The following is a 14,365-nucleotide window of genomic DNA, read 5'->3' as shown; positions in this document are numbered from 1 at the left end:
GAGAGGATCCTATGACTCTTGTTCTTTCTTTTGTTAATGTATTGTATCACGTTGATTGATTTGCGGATGTTGAACCAACCTTGCATCCCAGGGGTAAATCTCACTTGGTCATGGTGAATAATCCTTTTAATGTACTGTTGGATCCTATTGGGTAGTATTTTGGTGAGAATTTTTGCATCCATGTTCATCAGGGATAGTGGTCTGTAATTCTCCTTTTTGATGGGGTCTTTGGTTTTGGGATCAAGGTAATGGTGGCCTCATAAAATGAGTTTGGAAGTTTTCCTTCCATTTCTATTTTTTGGAACAGTTTCAGGTGAATAGGTATTAATTCTTCTTTAAATGTTTGGTAGAATTCCCCTGGGACATCATCTGGCCCTGGGCTTTTGTTTGTTGGGACATTTTTAATGACTGCTTCAATTTCCTTAGTGGTTATAGGTCTGTTCAGGTTTTCTATTTCTTCCTGGTTCAGTTTTGGTAGTTGATACATCTCTAGGAATGCACCCATTTCTTCCAGGTTATCTAATTTGCTGGCACAGAGTTGCTCATCATATGTTCTTATAATTGTTTGTATTTCTTTGGTGTTGGTTGTGATGTCTCCTCTTTCATTCATGATTTTGTTGATTTGGGTCATTTCTCTTTTCTTTTTGATAAGCCTGGCCAGGGGTTTATCAATCTTGTTAATTCTCTCAAAGAACCAGCTCCTAGTTTCGTTGATCTGTTCTACTGTTCTTTTGGTTTCTATTTCATTGATTTCCACTCTGATCTTTATTATTTCTTTTCTCCTGCTGGGTTTAGGCTTTATTTGCTGTTCTTTCTCTAGGTCCTTTAGGTGTAGGGTTAGGTTGTGTACTTGAGACCTTTCTTGTTTCTTGAGAAAGGCTTGTATTGCTATATACTTTCCTCTCAGGACTACCTTTGCTGTAGCCCAAAGATTTTGAACAGTTGTGTTTTCATTTTCATTGGTTTCCATGAATTTTTTAAATTCTTCTTTAATTTCCTGGTTGACCCATTCATTCCTTAGGAGGATGCTCTTTAGCCTCCATGTATTTGAGTTCTTTCCGACTTTCCTCTTGTGATTGAGTTCTAGTTTCAAAGCGTTGTGGTCTGAAAATAGGCTGGGAATAATCCCAGTCTTTTGGTATCGGTTGAGACCTGATTTGTGACCTCGGATGTGATCAATTCTGGAGAATGTTCCATGGGCACTAGAGAAGAATGTGTATTCCGTTGCTTTGGGATGGAATGTTCTGAATATGTCTGTGAAGTCCATTTGGTCCAGTGTGTCATTTAAAGTCTTTATTTCCTTGTTGACATTTTGTTTAGATGATCTGTCCATTTCAGTCAGGGGAGTGTTAAAGTCCCCCACTATTATTGTATTGTTGTCAATGTGTTTCTTTGCTTTTGTTATTAATTGCCTTATATAATTGGCTGCTTCCATGTTAGGGGCATAGATATTTACAGTTGTTAGATCTTCTTGTTGGATAGACCCTTTAAGTAAGATATAGTGTCCTTCTTCATCTATTATTATAGTCTTTGTTTTAAAATCTAATTTGTCTGATATAAGAATTGCCACCCCAGCTTTCTTTTGGTGTCCATTAGCATGGTAAATGGTTTCCCACCCCCTCACTTTCAATGTGGGGGTGTCTTTGGGTCTAGAATGAGTCTCTTGCAGACAGCATATTGATGGGTCTTGTTTTTGAATCCAATCTGATAGCCTGTGTCTTTTGATTGGGGCATTGAGCCCATTTACATTCAGGGTAACTATTGAAAGATATGAATTTAGTGCCATTGTATTGCCTGTAAGGTGACTGTGACTGTATATTGTCTGTGTTCCTTTCTGATCTATGCTGCTTTTAGGCTCTCTCTTTGCTTAGAGGACCCCTTTCAATATTTCTTTTAGGGCTGGTTTTGTGTTTGCAAATTCCTTTAGTTTTTGTTTGTCCTGGAAGCTTTTTACCTCTCCTTCTATTTTCAATGACAGCCTAGCTGGATATAGTATTCTTGGCTGCATATTTTTCTCGTTTAGTGCTCTGAAGATATCATGCCAGTCCTTTCTGGCCTGCCAGGTCTCTGTGGATAGGTCTGTTGCCAATCTAATGTTTCTACCATTATAGGTTACATATCTCTTCTCCCGAGCTGCTTTCAGGGCTTTCTCTTTGTCTCTGAGACTCGTAAGTTTTACTATTAGATGTCGGGGTGTTGACCTATTTTTATTGATTTTGAGAGGGGTTCTCTGTGCCTCCTGGATTTTGATGCCTGTTTCCTTCCCCACATTAGGGAAGTTCTCTGCTATAATTTGCTCCAATATACCTTCTGCCCCCCTCTCTCTCTCTTCTTCTTCTGGGATCCCGATTATTCTAATGTTGTTTCGTCTTATCATATCGCTTATCTCTCAAATTCTGCCCTCGTGATCCTGTAGTTGTTTATCTCTCTTTTTCTCAGCCTCTTTATTTTCCATCATTTGGTCTTCTATATCGCTGATTCTCTCTTCTGCCTCATTTATCCTAGCAGTTAGTGCCCCCATTTTTGATTGCACCTCATTAATAGCCTTTTTGATTTCGACTTGGTTAGATTTTAGTTCTTTTATTTCTCCAGAAAGGGTTTCTCTAATAACTTCCACGCTTTTTTCAAGCCCAGCTAGTATCTTTAAAGTCATGATTCTGAATCTAGTCTAGGTCCGACATTGTACTAATGTCCATATTGAGTAGGTCCCTGGCAGACGGTACTACCTCTTGTTCTTTTCGCTGAGGTGATTTTTTCATCTTGTCAGTTTGTCCAGAGGAGAATAGATGAATGAGGGAACAAAATGCTAACAGGTTAACAATGTCCCCAGCAAATATACTCCATACAAATCAGAAAAGACCTGAAACCAGGGGAAAAGAAAGGGAAAGAAAGAAAAAAGAAAGAGAAAAAAAAGAAAAAGAAAAAGAAAAAGATAAAAACAAACAAAAACAGAACAAAACAAATAAAAACAGAATATGATCAAATATGATCAGGCTAGTGCATAGATCAGTGCCACACACTAGATTTTGGGTGTATTTTGGTCTGTTAGAAGAAAGTGCCTCCTAAAATTTTAAAGGAAGAAAGACTTATATATGTACAAAATAAGGGTTGATACAATGAAGGGATGGAAGATGACTGTAAAGATGAAAATTATAAAAGGTTTTATAAACGGAATTGATAAGATAAGAAGTTGTTTGAAAGAAGAAAGAAGAAGATTTAAAAAAAAAAAGAAAAGAAAAAAATGGGAGAGACTGTGATCAGGCAGGAGACTAGAACCAAGCCATACACTAATGATTTAGGGTATATTTTGATCTGTTAGAGGAAACTGTATATCAAAATTTTAAAGAGAGAAGAACTTATATATATATGCCAAAAATAAGGGTAACTACTATGAAGGAATAAAATATGACTCTAAAAATGAAAAATAAAAAATGTTTTTTTAAAAAAGGGATTGATAAGATGTTGGTTGAAAAAGGGAAAAAGAAAAATTAAAAAAAAACAAAACAAAAAACAGTTAAAAAAATTAACTTTGAAAAACTAATGAATCATGGTAAAAAAGCCATGAATTCTATGTGCAGTATTCCCCTAGCGCTGGAGTTCTCCCGTTCTCCTTGATCGGTAAAGTTGGTCTTGGCTTGCCGGCTGTTCCTGCTGATCTTCTGGGGGAGGGGCCTGTTGCCGTGGTTCCCAAATGTCTTTGCCGGAGGCGGAATTGCCCCGCCCTTCTCGGTCTGGGCTAAGCAAGCTGCTCAGGTTTGCTCTCAGGAGCTTTTGGTCCCTGCAAGCTCTCAGTACAGCTTTGGAGGACCAGGGTGAAAATGGTGGCCTCCCACTCTCTGCCTGGAGGAGCTGAGAACTCGGGGCCCCGCTCCTCAGTGCGCCCCCAGAGAAAAGCAGTCAATCACTCCCGTCTCCCCAGTCTCTGGCCGCACTCCGTGCTCACCCGGCCTGTGACCGAGCGTTTCTATCTCTGGCACCCGACCCCGTGTGGAGTCTCCAAACCCAACAGATCCCTGCGGTGCGCTCCCGCGCCGCTCCTCCCGGGGGAGGGAGGGGAGTCTCCCCGGTTCTGCTGCTTGTTGGGTCCTTGCTGGAGGAGCAGTGGCCCGACTGGGCCGTGGATCACGGTTTATGGCAACCCCGAGCTGAGAGCCTGCGCCTCGGCTCCGTCTCTGCAGCCGGCTTCCCCGCTCCGATAGCTGGGAGCTCTACCACACTCAGGCACCGCCGGTCTTTCTGTGACCCCGAGGGTTCTCAGTCCACACTGTCCCACGAGGTTTTCACCTCCCGCTTAGCCACTGCAGCGACGTCCCTCAGCGGAGCCGACTTCTAAAATTTCCGATTTTGTGCTCCGCGGCTCTAGCACTTGCCAGAAGTGGCCGATGGAGGCCCCCTCCCCCGCCGTCTATCCTCCCGAATACCGCCTCGGATTCACTTCTCCACACATCCTACCTTCCAGAAAGTGGTCGCTTTTCTGTTCAGAGAGTTGTTGCTATTCTTTTCTTCGATCTCCTGTTGAGTTCGTAGGTGTTCAGAATGGTTTAATCCCTATCCAGCTGAATTCCTGAGACCAAACGAAATCCAGGTCTCCTACTCCTCCGCCATCTTGCTCTGCTCCCCTTAACTTTTCTAAACATCTGTTTCCTCTACTATTAAATGAAGACATTAAATAATGCCTACCTTGTTTGATTGTCTTGGAGAGTAAAGCTAAGTTATGCCCGGCACATAGAAGTGCTTAATAAATGGTAACCGTTCTTTTAATGAGCAATGACACAATAAATAGAATGGTCATATCTCTTCCCATCAGAATTAATTTAAAATGTTAGTAAAATTTTCTTGAAAAATAACAAGTGATTTAAAACAGGGACAAATATCTTATATACACACATACAAGATTTGTAAACTCAAAAGTTGGAAGAAATCTCGGTTGTCTTGGAACACTTAAGAATCATTATTTGGCAGTGCCCAAGGAAACCTAGAATGTAAGGATTGAAAAGAAAATGGAAATCCTATAGCAGGTGGGTTCCTAATTTTAGCCTCTGGAGAAATATTACAGTAACAGCCTCAGGACCCAAACTCGAAAGGAAGGCTGAGGAATGTGGAAGTGATGGTATCATTCATTCCCTCATTCATTCATTCGGGTATTTACCCAGTCCTAGTCTGATGAGCCACACTACCCTTGAAAAGTGAGAGGCTCCCAGGAAGAAGAGACCCCAACTACCAAGGGAACCTCTGACTAGTTCAAACAAAGGAGAAATTGTAGAAGATGAAGAACAATCTAAAACAGCCAACATTCTAGGTAAAATTGTTAAACTCTGGCAGTCAGTACCCTTCTCTGTTCCTGATCTTCTGTGGCACTCTGTGGTAGATTGAATAAGTGGCCCCATTCTCTACCCCTCTGTGCATCCACGGCCCCTGTCAGTGTCCTTTCAAGCAGACATAGTGTGGCAGAAACTTGAAAAGCACTTGCAAGCTAAGGCTTCCTGTCTTGAGATAGGAGAAGAACCTGCTCAGACTGGTCGCAGACCAGCCTGCTGGTCCCAGGAAGATGACACATGACAGACGAAGTTGGCTCTGGTGGATCCCACTGTGAATTAGATCAACCAGATTTGACATTAAATTCGAGGGCAATTAGTTACACACCATGTTTGTGGCAATAGCTAACATATACACACAACCATTTACTTAAGAGAAATTCTGCTCTGCAGAAAAATATCTGAAATGCATTCAAGTTAAAGCTTGAAACATGTCTGCTAAAGCTTAAAAAATAACCCCACATGACAGCTATACATTTAAACTGGGAACAGTGACTTTCTTTACATGTGTGTGTGAAGGATGCCAGGAGGGGTATACAGCACAGAATGCTCTCCTCAAAGGGAATCTCCCCTAGAATCCCAATGTGAAAAACAGATTTTATTTTTTTATTTTTTTTTTAAGATTTTATTTATTTGAGAGAGAGAGAATGAGAGATAGAGAGCACGAGAGGGAAGAGGGTCAGAGGGAGAAGCAGACTCCCTGCCGAGCAGGGAGCCCGATGTGGGACTCGATCCCGGGACTCCAGGATCATGACCTGAGCCGAAGGCAGTCGCTTAACCAACTGAGCCACCCAGGCGCCCTGAAAAACAGATTTTAAAAAGACCAGAAATTTGCTTGAAGATGAGATATCCTCCCCACGTCCCTAAGGCACATTCCCCAAACTCTAGAGCAGAATGAGGACAGTTGTAAAAGTATAAGCCTAAGTGAGATTTTTATTTTAATTTTTAATGGTAGAAGAATCATCAACTCTGATTGGACTATGCAGAATGAGGCTTTAGATGGTCTTTAGATCTGAATTGGCTGGACGTACCAGCCGGACCACAAGGAACATGGAGGCAGGGGTTGCTGGTTCTCAAGAGACCTTACACCATGTATCTATAGTGATGGGTTATTAATTAAAACAGAGCTGGTGAGTTTATATACAGTTATAAGGAGGAAGTTCAGTCTTCAACCCACCCTATTCTATAACTGATTAAATGATTAAGTGAATAAACACTATTTCTTGTAACAAACATGTTTTATAAGATTTTGTAACAAACTTCATTGCTAAAAGTTATATCCCTAATGGTTAAACAAAAACTTTGCAGATAAAACTTAGTAGCTGCTGTTCCTCTAACTCTTCCTTTTTGTTTTTCCTTTCCTTTTCCCCCAAAATTCAGAACTAATGCTCTGGATGCCACTAAGTGGAGCAGAGCAAGGTAGGCATTCATGCTAACGGGGCATAAGGGTAGACTTTAGAGATCCAGAGTGGGGTGTCAATCTCAAACAGGGTGTCAAGCAGGGGAATGCATCAGCATGGGGTGTGGAAGCCCAAGTAGGGTGAAAAGGGCCTTCATTCATGGGGATAGCCTGCCATGAGGGATCAGAGCCCAAGAAGAAAGAGGAGAACATCAATGCTGAAGGGCAGCCTTGCATGGAGTGGCAGGGCCTGAGTATGGTGACAAGGGCACCCGTGCCTGGAGGAGGCTGGGTGTATGTAGGTTGTCAGGAGGTGGCCTGGTGCCAAAGTTTTAAACCATTAAAAACAGTATCCAGATATTTGGCTTAGGGGTTCAGAGCCGAAGTAAGATGGGAAGCCATCCACATGAAGGGCAAGAAAACAGTCTAGTGTTGAAGTCCAGAGTCCAAGTGGGTGAGGAAGTCAGCATGTCCATGTGGTGGGGGGAGGGGCCAACATGAGGAATCAGAGCCCGGGCAGGGAAGAGGTCATCCCAGAAGATGGGCATCTAACATAAAGTGTCAGAACCCAAAACGAGTAAGGAAGTCATCTCTATGCTTGGGAGCAGCCTCAGCAAAGGCAAGATGAGGTCAATATCCATGTAGGGAGGTGGCCTGGCATGGGATGTCATAGCCCTAAAACGGTGAGGAGGATGTCCAAAGAAGAGGTAGTCTGGAACAGGGTTTCAGAACTCAAATGGGGTGAAGAGGACGTCATTACGGGAAAGGGGGCAGCAGAGTTGGAATACTGATATAAGAAGGGGAGTTGATGAAATAAGTAGGTATATTAAAGGTCATGGGAGCCAAGTTTTCACTGTTGAAGGAGGGAGTTACAGGTACTGGAAGGAAGAAAACTAGAATCAGCTCAATAGTGTTTGATGGGAATTAGAGTTATCAGGGCATTTTAATTAATGGAAATATTTATAGAAATAAATATGAAAGTAAATGTGTATATAAATGTATATATTAACATGCATATACCACCTCAATCTGTCCTCAGAAAAGCCTTGGGATCAGTGATACTCCAATTGTAATGAATACACCTGGTACCCAGAACTTGATGACTTCTTCTTTTTTAAGTAGGCTCCATACCCAGTGTGGAGCCCAGCATGGGGCTTGAACTCAAGACCCTGAGATCGAGACCTGAGCTGAAATCAAGAGCCAGTTGTATAACCAACTGAGCACTCCAGGTGTCTTCCTGGAACTTGACTTCTAACAACTGTTCTCAACCAAAAGAAACCAGAACAATGAAGACATGACAAAAGGATATGAAGCCAGCTTGAAGGGATTTGCACCAGTCAAATTGAGGACAATTTGAACATCAAAATAAAGATGGGTAATTGTGGATTATAACTGATTGAATATCATAGACTTCCATGAGCACATACAGATATAAATAAATAGATACTTTGAAAGATGATGAGAAATGAGATATTTACATGGTTTCATAGTTTCTCCCTACAAAATGCTTGATAAGTTAAAAAGGGGGAAAGCATAACTTCTCAGTGGAGAAGTCTGGCAGACACTACCTTAATCAATGATGAAAGTAACTCACTAAAAATGGAATAAATAAAAATCTTGTGCCACTGGATGGGAAGATGCAGTATAAAGAACACAGCATCACTTCAGTGATATTCCTGCCAAAGACGCATAACCTGAATCTAGGTGTGAAGAATCATCAAACCTAAATTGAAGACCATGCTATAATTGGCTTATTCCTTCAAAAATTTAAGGAGCTGAATGTCAAGAAAAGGCTAAAGAACTGTTCTAGACAGAGGCTAAAAAACATCACGGTCAAATACAGTGTGTAATTCTGAACTGGATCCTTTCTCTGTACATGACATTACTGAGCAACTGGGAATCTGAGGGCTAGATGGTAATATAGTAACATTAATTTTCCTTATTTTGATGATTGAATTAAGGTTTTATAGAGTATGCTCATTCGTGGGAAATACTAGAGTAATTGGATGTGATGGGGCAAGAAATTAACAATTTCCTTTCAAACAATTCAGGTAGGAAATGTTCTTTGTTCTTGTGAAATTTGTGTTTCAAAATAAGAAACATTAAAACAGAACTGCATAGTTAAATATTATGGGGAATCTCCTCCTACTTATCAGTAAAAGTTAACAAGAGGAGTTATAATCATGATAACATCAGTGAAATGAAGACCTCACCTTACTTACTGGCTTTTGGCAAGTGTCCTTCAGTTTATCCCCGTGCTCCCCGGCTCAGGAGAGTGTAGACATCCCCAACCTGCCCTTGTCCGTATCACTAAGATGTCACTCTATGTCTTCATATCTCTAATGAAAAAAACAAACAAACAAAACAAAACAGAAACGGACTAATAGATTCAGGAAACAAGCTGTTTGTTACCAGAGTGGGGAGGGGCTCAGGGCGGGCAAAGCAGGTGAAAGAGATTAAGAGGTGCAGACTTCCAGTTATAAAATAAGTAAGTTATGGGGATATAATGCACAGCCTAAGGAATACAGTCAATAATTGTAATAACTGTAACAACTTCGCATGGCGACAGATGGTAACTAGACTCCCCATGGGGATCAATTCTTAACGAATAAAAACATTGAACGCTGTGATATACGCCTAACACTAATAGGATATTGTATGTCAATTACACTTCAATAAAACCAACACAGCACTTAAAATTCTTTTTTTTAAAGAATTTTCTTTATTAAAAAGGTTGATTTATTTATTTTAGAGGAAGCAGGGGGTGGGGTTGTAGGGACAGAAGGAGAGGGAGAGACACTTAAGCAGACTCCGTGCTGAGTGTGGAGCCCGAGGTGGGGCTCCATCCCACCACCCTGAGATCAGACCTGAGCCGAAACCAAGAGTCAGGGCTTTAACCAACTGTGCCACCCAGGCGTCCCTTAAATTTTTTTTTTGTTGGTGTTCCCCAAGATCATGTGGTTGGGGAAGGCACGGGGAGTGGGCTGCTGATATATAAAGTCATTGTCATTCCTGAGAAGCTCAAAGTTCAGCATCAAATCTGAAGTGAGAGGAAAGACAGGTGAAGAGTAGGGCTGGTGCCCTGGAGGTGGGAGAGAGGTATGGCAAAGGAAACACGGGCAGGAGGCAAGTTCGGGGCCCTGCCGCCTGCTACCAGAGGGGCTTAGCTGGGCCCCTCCCTTTTGCATCTCAGGAGATGCAGACCAGGCTGAGCTGCTTCAAAGAGCCACATTGGGCCAAAGTGCCCTCTGTGTTGAAGATACATTTGAAATAAATAAAATGTTGAAATAACCATTTCTTTTGGACAGAAAGGACCACATAAGGTACCCTAGTCCAGTTTGGTCTCGCCTTCCAGGAAGCCTGAAGTCAGAATTCTAGCCAGCTCTCCCGCCCATCACCTGGCCTCATCCCCTTCTTGAGGCAGAGAAGAGCCAGAGGCCAGCACCTTGAATTCCGCCCAGTTCCTGCTCCCCTCTTCTCCACCCGGTAGATTTTCTGCATGTACACCTCCCTCTTTGCTGCCACGTTGTCTAACGTTCAGTCCTCCACCTGGGCTGGGATCGCCTGTCAGCTGTCCCCTCGTTTCTTATCTGCCTATATGCGGTCTAGTGGCCCCTGCTTCTCCACATTTAAATTTCTCCCTTTTGCTAAACTGGATGAGTATTTTTTTTCACTTGCCTTTTCTGTAGTTTTATGATATTATCATGTTCTCCTTGAATTGTTTTACCTTGACTTTTACCTGTCCACACTACTCAATGAATGCTTTCACTCCTCCTCCTAGAGCTCCTCCTTCTTACTCTCCCCAAGGCTTTGTTCCCATTTCCTTGCCTTGCTCCATCCAGACTCCATGCACACACTTTGGTCCCTAAGGGATCTACAGCTGGACTCCAAGTGCTCTGTGTATCCCCTGAAAGTAAATGTAGATATTTGTATATATGTACATTTTTCTGATGAAAATAGTTTTCCTCCTATTCTCTAAGGGGTCCATGAGCACACAAACTTAAGAACTCTAGAATGTGCTGATGCCCCACCATCTCGATCTTCAGGTCAGGCTCCTCGCCAAGTTCCAGACCCATACGTCCAGCAGGCATCTCTAAGGCAACATGCCCCAAATGGAACTCATTTTCTTCCTATCCAACACCCTCCCAGGTCCCTTATCTCAATGAACAGCACTATCATCGACTCAGTTGTCCCAGTAAAACATCTTAGAGTCACCTTGGACTTTTCTCTCTCTCTCTCTCCCTCTCTTTCTCACCACTCCCATGTCCAATCAAGCTCCAGGGCTCAACATTTCTCTCTCTCCTCAATACCTCTTCCATTGATCTGCTTCTCTGGATCCCTTAGACATAAGTTCCTGTCTCTCCTGGCTCTGAGTCACTACAGCAGCCTCCCGTGGCCCCTGCCAGCAAGTTTGCCCCTCTGAACCGGTATCACATACAACCAGAGGTGATCTTCCTAAAATGCAAATGTGCTCATTTCCTGCCCGCTGCTTACAACTCTTCAAAGTAGTACTTTCTCATAAGATAAAGCCTAAATGTCCTACTGTGATATACATCACAGAATAACATGGCCCCAGGCACCACTCCATCTCCCATCCCTTCATCACCCTCACCATTTTGCGCTCTATGACCCGATAGTGCTGAACCATTTGTAGATTCCCAAAAGGTGCCGTCATGTTGCTAGATTCTGGGACCTCATACAAAATTTTTTAAAATGTTTTTATTTCATACTAATTTTTTAAAAAGTAAGCTCCGTGCCCAACATGGGGCTGGAACTCACGACCCTAAGATCAAGAGTTGCATGCTCTACCAACTGAGCCAGCCAGGCACCCCACTCCACACTTTTTAACATCCCGGGAACTCCTGGAACTCTGCCTTCACACCCACTGCCTAGAACATCGATAGGCTGTGGTGGCTTATTCCGTGTCACCTTGGCTAAACTGGAATTGTCTTCCCCAGACCTCATCTCTGTGGGGTTCCAGGTTAGAGTTGGTCAAAAGAGAATTGACACAACATTTGCAAGGCAGAAGTGTATCAGCAGCCATTTTGCTCCAAAGGTTATCGTGAGATGGACGTAGAGGTGTGGATGGAGCCCAGTGTGCCCAGCTCTTCCTCCCAACTTCCATCCTGCCGACCAATGGCAGCCCAGGCGCACCATGAGGCCATGAGTTCACGGATACAAGAAGACAGCCTTCCAGAGACACCAGCCGCCTCTCATGGTCCACTGCGTGAGTTGGATGTGCCGAGCGTCGAGATTTCTCTGTGAGCTCTGACTTGTCCATTCCCACCAGCACCCCAGGAGGGCTTTTCTCTGGACTTCCAAATCTCCTTTTCAGAACTTTACTTCCCCTTGCTTTTCCACATGTGTGCAAGAGCTAATCCTCTAGTAAGTTCCTCATTCCCTAATCAGCAGAGTGGTTCTGCTTCTCTGACTGGACCCTCGACTTTGTTGAGTAGTTAGCTTGGGTATATCCTGCAGTTTGTCCTCTCTGCAGGGAAGCTCCTCTCACTCCAGAGCTGTAAGGGTCTCAATGAGGAGGAAGAATTCAGAGACTCCTCATGGTTGCCCTCCTGTGCTCGCCGTACAAGATGCACTCCCGCAGCTTCACCCCAAGTAAGGAAAAACCGGGCTCCGATTCTCAGTGCTCTTTACAAGGAGAGGATCTGGGTGACCACCCGGACTACTTCCGCTCTCCTGAAATTGCCCTGCAGGCAGCTTGCACTCCCTGGGAACTTCCCACACCTCTACCCTGCAGGCTGGGGAAAGAAGAGCCACGGCTGTGCTGGAGACCATTTTCTTGTCTAAAACTACATTTCCAGGCCAGGTGGGTTCCCAGAATATTGCTTTTGGGAAGATTTGGCCAGCACTTAGCCTCCCTGTGGTGAAGACAAGGTATCCACTAGGAGCTGGGGATGGGTCATGCCCCCAAGCCAAGATGGGGTTCGTCAACCCCGGAGACAAGCCTTAGCCCCACCCACCCTGCACAGAGCCAGACCGCTCTACCCGCTCCCAGCACAGAGGCCCAGCTCTGTGCCCTCTAATACCCCAACCCAACTCTGCCGAGGAGTAAGTAACTCCACCCACCCCTCCAGAAGCATCTCTACTTGCTTGTGAAGCCCCCTCCCCACCCCAATATGGTGGCTTATGCAGATGGTACCCACTCTGCCACCTTGCTCTGAAGACGCTGTTAGAGATCCTGAGCTCCTTGAGGGCTGGGGCCATGCCTGAAGGCCCCTTGTTTTCCTCTCAGCTCTGGGAAAGTAGATAGGTCAAAGAAGCTAGAGAATAAAAACCAGAAGACTCAATTGGAACCTGGCCACCAGTTGGGATGCTGGAATAGAAACAGAAAGGGTAACACCGCAGGGAATCCTAAAACCATTAAGTGATGTCTGGAGACATTTGAGTGTGCTACTTCTTTATGAAAGCAGATGTTCTGTATGATTTGGCTGTCTACTGGGTATTTCTGAAAATGAATAATAGACTTCAGGAAGGACTGAAGATGTAGGGAGAAGGAGGAAAGAGAAGGAAGGAATGTGGAGGCAAAGAGGGGCCAAGTAATTCTTGGTAATGGAAAATATGGTCATGTTCTCTACACTCTACACCTCATGCCAGGGATTTAGGCATCCATTTCTACAAAATCCAGAATGATGCCCTGCCAAGGAGATAGCACCAACATGGATATTTCAGAATGGGCATAGCTAGTGTGGATTGTGTTTGTGGGGCTGCTGGGGCCCCCGGAGCCATATAGATCATGCACCTTTGATGCCTGCTCTGTGCCCGACACTGCTATAGGCACCCTGGGCATAGGGAGCAATAAGAAAGATCCCACTTTAGCTTCACTATTAGGCTTTATTTTCCCGCCCCCCCCAACCCCCAAGAACTCTGTTCAGAAGAAACATTTTATATACCCATTATGCAGGAAAGTGAACTCAGGCCTGGAGAGATTTGTGACTTGACTAAGTTCAGCGAGCAAGTTAGTGGAGTTGGGACTACTCTCTATGCATAGACCAAAGAAGTTGGCTTTGGTTTCATATAGATTTAGATATAGAGGTTATGGATCTAGGTATAGATTACATATACATATACATACACACCTGCCATCCTATCCACCACCCGTCCTCAGGCTTGGGGAACACAAGAGTAATCATGTGGGGGTATCTCCTGCATTTCAGTGCCTCCTTTTAGGCTAAGCAGAGATGCTTGCAGATCGCAGATGGACTACGTCTGCTAGGCATTCACTTTGTCAATATGAGGCTGCCCCGTATGGCCAGGATTTGTCCCACTTTATTCTGTGCCAGGTTGCATGATGCCAGCCAGACACTCCTGTTAGGTTACATGCCCTACACCTCACTTCTCAGGAGAGTAGCATGTGCTCCCTAAATAGAAGTCAGCCTGCCTCTCAGGGGCCTCTCTTCAGATTAATTTTTCAGAAGCACTTTGTACAAACCCCGTGACTGCCCGTAGCTCTCCACCTTGTAATGCAGGGCTTGCAGCCTCTGTCCCGATGATCCAGGAGCTACTTCAGGGTCGCATCGGTGTCTGCCTTGTCTGCCACTAGATCCCAAGTGTGGACCCCTCACCTGACCAGGAACAGGTGTTCAATGAAACACTGATAAATGCATGTGGGTGGGTGGAGTTCCTAACAGGCCAG

The 14,365-nt window shown here is 44.0% G+C and overlaps 1 pseudogene; it reads right to left on the bottom strand.

The window, feature by feature from the left end:
- The window catches only part of LOC112839253 (flavin-containing monooxygenase 5-like), a 122,180-nt pseudogene extending 110,791 nt beyond the window's left edge, over positions 1–11,389 (bottom strand).
- Between the last annotated feature and the right edge of the window lie 2,976 nt (positions 11,390–14,365).

This window comes from Callorhinus ursinus, unplaced genomic scaffold, assembly GCF_003265705.2.
Source record: "Callorhinus ursinus isolate GAN/ISIS: 27379988/994484 unplaced genomic scaffold, GSC_fseal_2.0 scaffold54, whole genome shotgun sequence".
Taxonomy (NCBI): domain Eukaryota; kingdom Metazoa; phylum Chordata; class Mammalia; order Carnivora; family Otariidae; genus Callorhinus; species Callorhinus ursinus.
Note: the sequence above shows the minus strand (reverse complement) of the source record. Positions and strands in the feature narration are given on the sequence as shown.